This window comes from Pongo pygmaeus, chromosome 16, assembly GCF_028885625.2.
Source record: "Pongo pygmaeus isolate AG05252 chromosome 16, NHGRI_mPonPyg2-v2.0_pri, whole genome shotgun sequence".
NCBI lineage: Eukaryota > Metazoa > Chordata > Mammalia > Primates > Hominidae > Pongo > Pongo pygmaeus.
Genome location: NC_072389.2, coordinates 23,206,212 through 23,215,080, shown reverse-complemented (window position 1 = coordinate 23,215,080; position 8,869 = coordinate 23,206,212). Strand labels below are relative to the sequence as shown.

The window sequence follows — 8,869 nt, the reverse complement described above, 5'->3', positions numbered from 1 at the left end:
GTGTGGTGTGGTGCTGAAAAGAATGTATATTCTGTTGATTTGGGGTGGAGAGTTCTGTAGATGTCTATTAGGTCCGCTTGGTGCAGAGCTGAGTTCAGTTCCTGGATATCCTTGTTAACTTTGTCTTGTTAATCTGTCTAATGTTGACAGTGGGGTGTTAAAGTCTCCCATTATTATTGTGTGGGAGTCTAAGTCTCTTTGTACGTCTCTAAGGACTTGCTTTATGCATCTGGGTGCTCCTGTATTGGATGCATATATATTTAGGATAGTTAGCTCTTCTTGTTGAATTGATCCCTTTACCATTATGTAATGGCCTTCTTTGTCTCTTTTGATCTTTGTTGGTTTAAAGTCTGTTTTATCAGAGACTAGGATTGCAACCCCTGCCTTTTTTTGTTTTCCATTTGCTTGGTAGATCTTCCTCAATCCCTTTATTTTGAGCCTATATGTGTCTCTGCACGTGAGCTCGGTTTCCTGAATACAGCACACTGATGGGTCTTGAGTCTTTATCCAATTTGCCAGTCTGTGTCTTTTAATTGGAGCATTTAGCCCATTTACATTTATGGTTAATATTGTTATGTGTGAATTTGATCCTGTCATTATGATGTTAGCTGGTTATTTTGCTCATTAGTTGATGCAGTTTCTTCCTAGCCTCGATGGTCTTTACAATTTGGCATGTTTTTGCAGTGGCTGGTACCGACTGTTCCTTTCCATGTTTAGTGCTTCCTTCAGGAGCTCTTTTAGGGCAGGCCTGGTGGTGACAAAATCTCTCAGCATTTGCTTGTCTGTAAAGTGTTTTATTTCTCCTTCACTTATGAAGCTTAGTTTGGCTGGATATGAAATTCTGGGTTGAAAATTCTTTTCTTTAAGATTGTTGAATATTGGCCCCCACCCTCTTCTGGCTTGTAGAGCTTCTGCCAAGAGATCCGCTGTTAGTCTGATGGGCTTCCCTTTGTGGGTAAGCTGACATTTGTCTCTGGCTGCCCTTAACATTTTTTCCTTCATTTCAACTTTGGTGAATCTGACAATTATGTGTCTTGGAGTTGCTCTTCTCGAGGAGTATCTTTGTGGCATTCTCTGTATTTCCTAAATCTGAATGTTGGAGTGCCTTGCTAGATTGGGGAAGTTCTCCTGGATAATATCCTGCAGAGTGTTTTCCAACTTGGTTCCATTCTCCCCATCACTTTCAGGTACACCAATCAGACATAGATTTGGTCTTTTCACATAGTCCCATATTTCTTTGTTCGTTTCTTTTTATTCCTTTTTCTCTAAACTTCTCTTCTTGCTTCATTTCATTCATTTGATCTTCCATCACTGATACCCTTTCTTCCAGTTGATCGAATCGGCTACTGAGGCTTGTGCATTCATCACGTAGTTCTCGTGCCATGGTTTTCAGCTCCATCAGGTCCTTTAAGGACGTATCTGCATTGGTTATTCTAGTTAGCCATTCGTCTAATTTTTTTTTTTGAGGTTTTTAACTTCTTTGCTGTGGGTTCAACTTCCTCCTTTAGCTCAGACTAGTTTGATCATCTGAACCCTGCTTCTCTCAACTCATCAAAATCATTCTCTGTCCAGCTTTGTTCTATTGCTGGTGAGGAGCTGCGTCCCTTTGGAGGAGGAGAGGCACTCTGATTTTAGAGTTTCCAGGTTTTCTGCTCTGCTTTTCCCCCATCTTTGTGGTTTTATCTACCTTTGGTCTTTGATGATGGTGACGTCCAGATGGGGTTTTGGTGTGGATGTCCATTCTGCACATTCAAAGCAGTGTGTAGAGGGAAGTTTATAGCACTAAATGCCCACAAGAGAAAGCAGGAAAGATCTAAAATTGACACCCTAACATCACAATTAAAAGAACTAGAGAAGCAAGAGCAAACACATTCAAAAGCTAGCAGAAGGCAAGAAATAACTAAGATCAGAGCAGAACTGAAGGAAATACAGACACAAAAAATCCTTCAAAAAATCAGTGAAGCCAGGAGCTGGTTTTTTAAAAACATCAACAAAATTCATAGACCACTAGCAAGACTAATAAAGAAGAAAAGAGAGAAGAATCAAATAGATGCAATAGAAAATGATAAAGGGAATATCACCACCGATCCCACAGAAATACAAACTACCATCAGAGAATACTATAAACACCTCTATGCAAATAAACTAGAAAATCTAGAAGAAATGGATAAATTCCTGGACATATACACCCTTCCAAGACTAAACCAGGAAGAAGTTGAATCTCTGAATAGACCAATAACAGGCTCTGAAATTGAGGCAATAGTTAATAGCTTACCAACCAAAAAAAGTCCAGGACCAGATGGATTCACAGCCGAATTCTACCAGAGGTACAAAGAGGAGCTGGGACCATTCCTTCTGAAACTATTCCAATCAATAGAAAAAGAGGGAATCCTCCCTAACTCATTTTATGAGGCCAGCATCATCTTCATACCAAAGCCTGGCAGAGACACAACAAAAAAAGATAATTTTAGACCAATATCCCTGATGAACATCGATGCAAAAATCCTCAATAAAATACTGGCAAACCGAATCCAGCAACACATCAAAAAGCTTATCCACCATGATCAAGTGGGCTTCATCCCAGGGATGCAAGGCTGGTTCAACATATGCAAATCAATAAACGTAATCCGGCATATAAACAGAACCAAAGACAAAAACCACATGATTATCTCAATAGATGCAGGAAAGGCCTACTGACAAAACTCAATAACCCTTCATGCTAAAATCTCTCAATAAATTAGGTATTGATGGGACGTATCTCAAAATAATAGCTATCTATGACAAACCCACAGCCAATATCATACTGAATGGGCAAAAACTGGGAGCATTCCCTTTGAAAATTGGCACAAGACAGGGATGCCCTCTCTCACCACTCCTATTCAACATAGTGTTGGAAGTTCTGGCCAGGGCAATCAGGCAGGAGAAGGAAATAAAGGGTATTCAATTAGGAAAAGAGGAAGTCAAATTGTGCCTGTTTGCAGATGACATGACTGTATATCTAGAAAACCCCATTGTCTCAGCCCAGAATCTCCTTAAGCTGATAGGCAACTTCAGCAAAGTCTCAGGATACAAAATCAATGTGCAAAAATCACAAGCATTCTTATACACCAATAACAGACAAAACAGACAAACAGAGAGCCAAATCATGAGTGAACTCCCATTCACAGTTGCTTCAAAGAGAATAAAATACCTAGGAATCCAACTTACAAGGGATGTGAAGGACCTCTTCAAGGAGAACTACAAACCATTGCTCAATGAAATAAAAGATACAAATAAATGGAAGAACATTCCTTGCTCACGGGTAGGAAGAATCAATATCGTGAAAATGGCCACACTGCCCAAGGTAATTTATAGATTCAATGCCATCCCCATCAAGCTACCAATGACTTTCTTCACAGAATTGGAAAAAACTACTTTCAAGTTCATATGGAACCAAAAAAGAGCCTGCATTGCCAAGTCAATCCTAAGCCAAAAAGAATCAAGCTGGAGGCATCATGCTACCTGACTTCAAACTATACTACAAGACTACAGTAACCAAAACAGCATGGTACTGATACCAAAACAGAGGTATAGACCAAGGGAACAGAACAGAGCCCTCAGAAATAATGCCACATATCTACAACTATCTGATCTTTGAGAAACCTGACAAAAACAAGAAATGGGGAAATGATTCCCTATTTAATAAATGGTGCTGGGAAAACTGGCTAACCATATGTAGAAAGCTGAAACTGGATCCCTTCCTTACACCTTATACAAAAATTAATTCAAGATTAATTAAAGACTTAAATGTTAGACCTAAAACCATAAAAACCCTAGAATAAAACCTAGGCAATACCATTCAGGACATAGGCATGGGCAAGGACTTCATGTCTAAAACACCAAAAGCAATGGCAACAAAAGCCAAAATTGACAAATGGGATCTAATTAAACTAAAGAGCTTCTGCACAGCAAAAGAAACTACCATCAGAGTGAACAGGCAACCTACAGAATGGGAGAAAATTTTTGCAATCTACTCATCTGAAAAAGGGCTAATACCCAGAATCTACAATGAACTCAAACAAATTTACAAGAAAAAAACAAACAACCCCATCAACAAGTGGGCAAAGGATATGAACAGACACTTCTTAAAAGAAGACATTTATGCAGCCAAAAGACACATGAAAAAATGCTCATCATCACTGGTCATCAGAGAAATGCAAATCAAAACCACAATGAGATACCATCTCACACCAGTTAGAATGGCAATCATTAAAAAGTCAGGAAACAACAGGTGCTAGAAAGGATGTGGAGAAACAGGAACACTTTTACACTGTTGGTGGGACTGTAAACTAGTTCAACCACTGTGGAAGTCAGTGTGGCGACTCCTCAGGGATCTAGAGCTAGAAATACCATTTGTCCCAGCCATCCCATTACTAGGTATATACCCAAAGGATTATAAAACATGCTGCTATAAAGACACATGCACACGTATGTTTATTGCGGCACTATTCACAATAGCAAAGACTTGGAACCAACCCAAATGTCCAACAATGATAGACTGGATTAAGAAAATGTGGCACATATACACCATAGAATACTATGCAGCCATAAAAAATGATGAGTTCATGTCCTTTGTAGGGACATAGATGAAGCTGGAAACAATCATTCTCAGCAAACTATTGCAAGGACAAAAAACCAAACACCGCATGTTCTCACTCACAGGTGGGAATTGAACAATGAGAACACATGGACACAGGAAGGGGAACATCACACACCGGGGACTGTTGTGGGGTTGGGGGAGGGGGCAGGGATAGCATTAGGAGATATACCTAACATTAAATGATGAGTTAATGGGTGTAGCACACCAACATGGCACATGTATACATATGTAACAAACCCGCACGTTGTGCACATGTACCCTAAAACAAAGTATAATAAAAGAAATACAAAAATTAAAATATATATATATATATTCTTGAGCTTTGATCTCTGTGATAAGTTACTTATAAGTAGTTTAATCCTTTCGGGTCTTGCTTTTAAGCTTTGTTGCTGGGATGAGAGCAACAATTCGTCTGTCGCTAATTTTTCACCAATACTGGGTAACATCATTCTTAGTACTTTAATCATTGCCCTGTAAATTGAGGTTTTGGGAGCAGGCTCCATCTCCCTGCTGTGTGAGCTCTCGGGACTATTCCTTGTCATCCCTTTGGGTGGTCTGTTCCTCAACCTCACAGCTGTGAGTGCCATATTAGGCTCTGCAGGTCTCCGCAGTCCTCTCTGTGCAGCTCTCTCCGCTCTGGTACTCTGTAGACTCTGTATGTCTTGGCCTCCCTGGACTTCCAGTTCTGTCTCCTGTATAGTAAGGGAGTCTGCCAGGATCTGCCTGGTGTTCTCCTTCCTGTGTCACAGTCTGGAAACTTTCTACAGGAAATCCATTGGGCAATTTTTAGAACTTGCCTTGTTTTTTTTTATTTTTCATTTAAAAATTTTTTAATTTTTAATTTTTGTGGGTACTTAGTAGATGTATATATTTATAGAGTATATGAAACATTTTGATTCAGGCATACAATGTGTAGTAATCATATCAGGGTAAATGGGTTATCCATCACCTCAAGCATTTATCCTTTCCTGTGTTACAAACAATCCAATTATAATTTAGTTACTTTAAAATGTACAATAAGTTATTGTTGGCTATAGTCACCTGTTGTGGTATCATACTTGATCTTATTCCTTCTATCTAACTATATTTTTGTACCATTAACCATCATCCCTTCGAACTCTCCTTGTTTCCCATGACTCACAGAACACTGTATTTTGTTGCCTGATATTCAGTGGCTTTGGGACCATTTCATTTCATCATTTCATTTCATTATTCATTTCATTATTTCATTTCTTTCGACAGGATCTCACTCTGTCACCCAGCCTGGAGTGCAGTGGCACAATCTCACTTCACATTTCATCATTTCATTTCTTCATTCATTTATTTCATTTCATTTCATATGACAGGATCTCACTCTGTCACCCAGGCTGGAGTGCAGTGGCACAATCTCAGCTCACATTTCATCATTTATTTCATTTCATTTCATTTCACTTCATTTCATTTCATTTCGTTTCATTTCATTTCATTATTTCATATGACAGGATCTCACTCTGTCACCCAGATTGGAGTGCAGTGGCACAATCTCGGCTCACAATTCATTCCATCATTTCATTTATTCATTTCATTTCATTATTTCATTTCATTATTTCATATGACAGGATCTCACTCTGTCACCCAGACTGGAGTGCAGTGGCACAATCTCAGCTCACATTTCATTTCATCATTTCATTTCATTTATTTCATTTCATTATTTCATTTCATTTCTTTCATTTCATATGACAGTATCTCACTCAGGATCTCACTCTGTCACCCAGACTGGAGTGCAGTGGCACAACCTCAGCTCACATTTCATCATTTCATTTCATATGATAGGATCTCACTCTGTCACCCTGGCTGGAGTGCAGTGGCACAATCTCAGCTCACATTTCATTTCATTCATTTCATTTCATCATTTCATTTCATTTCATTTCATTTATTTCATTTCTTTCAACAGGATCTCACTCTGCCACCCAGGCTGGAGCGCAGTGGCACAATCTCAGCTCACATTTCATTTCATCATTTCATTCATTTAATTTCATTTCTTTCATTTCATCATTTCATTTCATTTCATTTATTTCATTTCTTTCAACAGGATCTCACTCTGCCACCCAGGCTGGAGTGCAGTGGCACAATCTCAGTTCACATATCATTTCATTATTTCATTTCTTCATTTCATTCATTTTATGTCATTTCATATGACAGGATCTCACTCTGTCACCCAGGCTGGAATGCAGTGGCACAATCTCAGCTCACATTTCATTTCATCATTATTTCATTTCATTTCATTTCAATTTCATTTCATATGACAGGATCTCACTCTGTCACCCAGGCTGGAGTGCAGTGGCACAATCTCAGGTCACATTTCATTTCATTTATTTCATTTCATTATTTCATATGACAGGATCTCACTCTGTCACCCAGGATGGAGTGCAGTGGCATGATCTCAGCTCACTGCAACCTCTACCTCCCGAGTAGCTGGGACTTCAGGTGTGCACCACCACATCTGGCTAATTGTTTTTCTATTTTTCATAGAGATGGGGTTTTGTCATGTTGCCCAGGCTGGTTTTGAACTCCTGAGTTCAAGCAATCTGCCCACCTCAGCTTCTCAAAGTGCTGGGATTACAGGCGTGAGCCACCATGCCGGACCTGTTTAATACATTTTATATAGTGTTTTAGTTATTCCTAGCATAGGAAGGCCCCTGTTACTCCAATCTGGCTGGTAGTTCCCATTAATTTTTTAATACTTGTGAGTTTGGTTCGTTTGTTTAAAAAATGGTGTTGAGTGTGTGTTCTTTCTTCCTCACCCCTGCCGTTTCCGCTGTATTTGCAGTTTTACTATCTTGAGTGTTACACAAAATGCCAAATGTGATTCAGTGGATAATTTAAGGGAGAAGGACAAAAAAACACTTACTTAGTACTTGTCATCAAAAACACAGAGGTGACTTTTTTTTCCTCTCAACAGAGGAGTCATATGGGTAAGCCTTCATATTGCAACATAAAACTATTTCTGACAAATGAGTCATTAACATTATTTAGTTTGAGCAGATTATTTTAAATGTTGTCTTGAAAAACAAAGCACCAATAGATTGTAGCAGCATTAAAACAAACAAAAACAAAGACAAATAGAATGTTGAAATAATTTTTTCACATCACACCTTCTGTTGCCATGCCCCAACTTCCCATCTTCTGCCTCACCCCAAGAGTAAACTTCTCCTTCTGAAGACAGGGCAAGGCAGTGCTTTCCTCCCGAGTTTATAGCTACTTTCTTAATAAACACATGCTGAATGGATTCAAGCAATGTTGGGGTAGACACCGACTCTGTCCCTCCAATGCCTAGTCTGCCACCTGCAGCATACCCAGTGGCATACAGCTAAGAAAAGAAAAAGCAATAATAACATCAGTTTTTAATCTCCATATCCCCTAAATTTAGTAATTCATAAACCTAATCCATGCTTTAGACATTTTTACCACATAGAAATAAAATGTAAAGTTAAAAATCACAGGAATGTTTATGCCTTTATACATGCTCTATCAAAGTTCTAGAAATGAAATAAAGACATGACTATTAGAAATTCCAAATTCAGAAAACATATTGTGAAAATAAAGTCTCCCTGGAAGCTCTTCCATTTTTGTGTAGAATACCAACTACAATTAACACCAAGAAAAGCAAAAAACAATTTAATTATCTACTATATGCAAATCTGACAATAACAGCCACAAAAACATACCCATAAAAGAACACAAATACATTTTAATATTTCAGCAGGGCAGCATATGAACCACACAGGAAAAAACGCTTTTATTTTTCCATCTAAGTGGGAATGTTTTAGGACACAAAACATCTATGATTAATTTTTAAAAAAACATGATTAATTTAAAAAACACACACACAGTCAGACTGCCGTTTTCCAAATGAAGGCAAACATCCCTCCTGATAAAAACTTAAATGCTGTTCCATGCTGTTTTAGACATCTTTCAAAGGTGCTGCTGCACTGACATAATGTAAGGAAGCCACAAGCGCCAACGCAGGACGTGAAACCCAAACTCAGGTGGATAAACAAGCCCCACCCCCAAAGCCAGCTTCTGGGTGCTGGGTGAGGCTCTGGGGTGCACAGGGTGCAGGGTAATGCAGCGTGCCTCCAAGGACTTCCTGTAGAAAGTGGGGCTCCAGGGGTTACCCCTCAGTGCCTGTGAATAAGAAGAACACCACAGAAAGCTGCCTTTCTCAGCCTCAGCACTGACAGGGAGACA

At 39.1% G+C, this 8,869-nt stretch overlaps 1 pseudogene; it reads right to left on the bottom strand.

Moving 5' to 3' along the window:
- Positions 1–2,450: 2,450 nt before the first annotated feature.
- Positions 2,451–8,869, bottom strand: part of LOC129014660 (putative HERC2-like protein 3) — a 35,042-nt pseudogene continuing 28,623 nt past the window's right edge.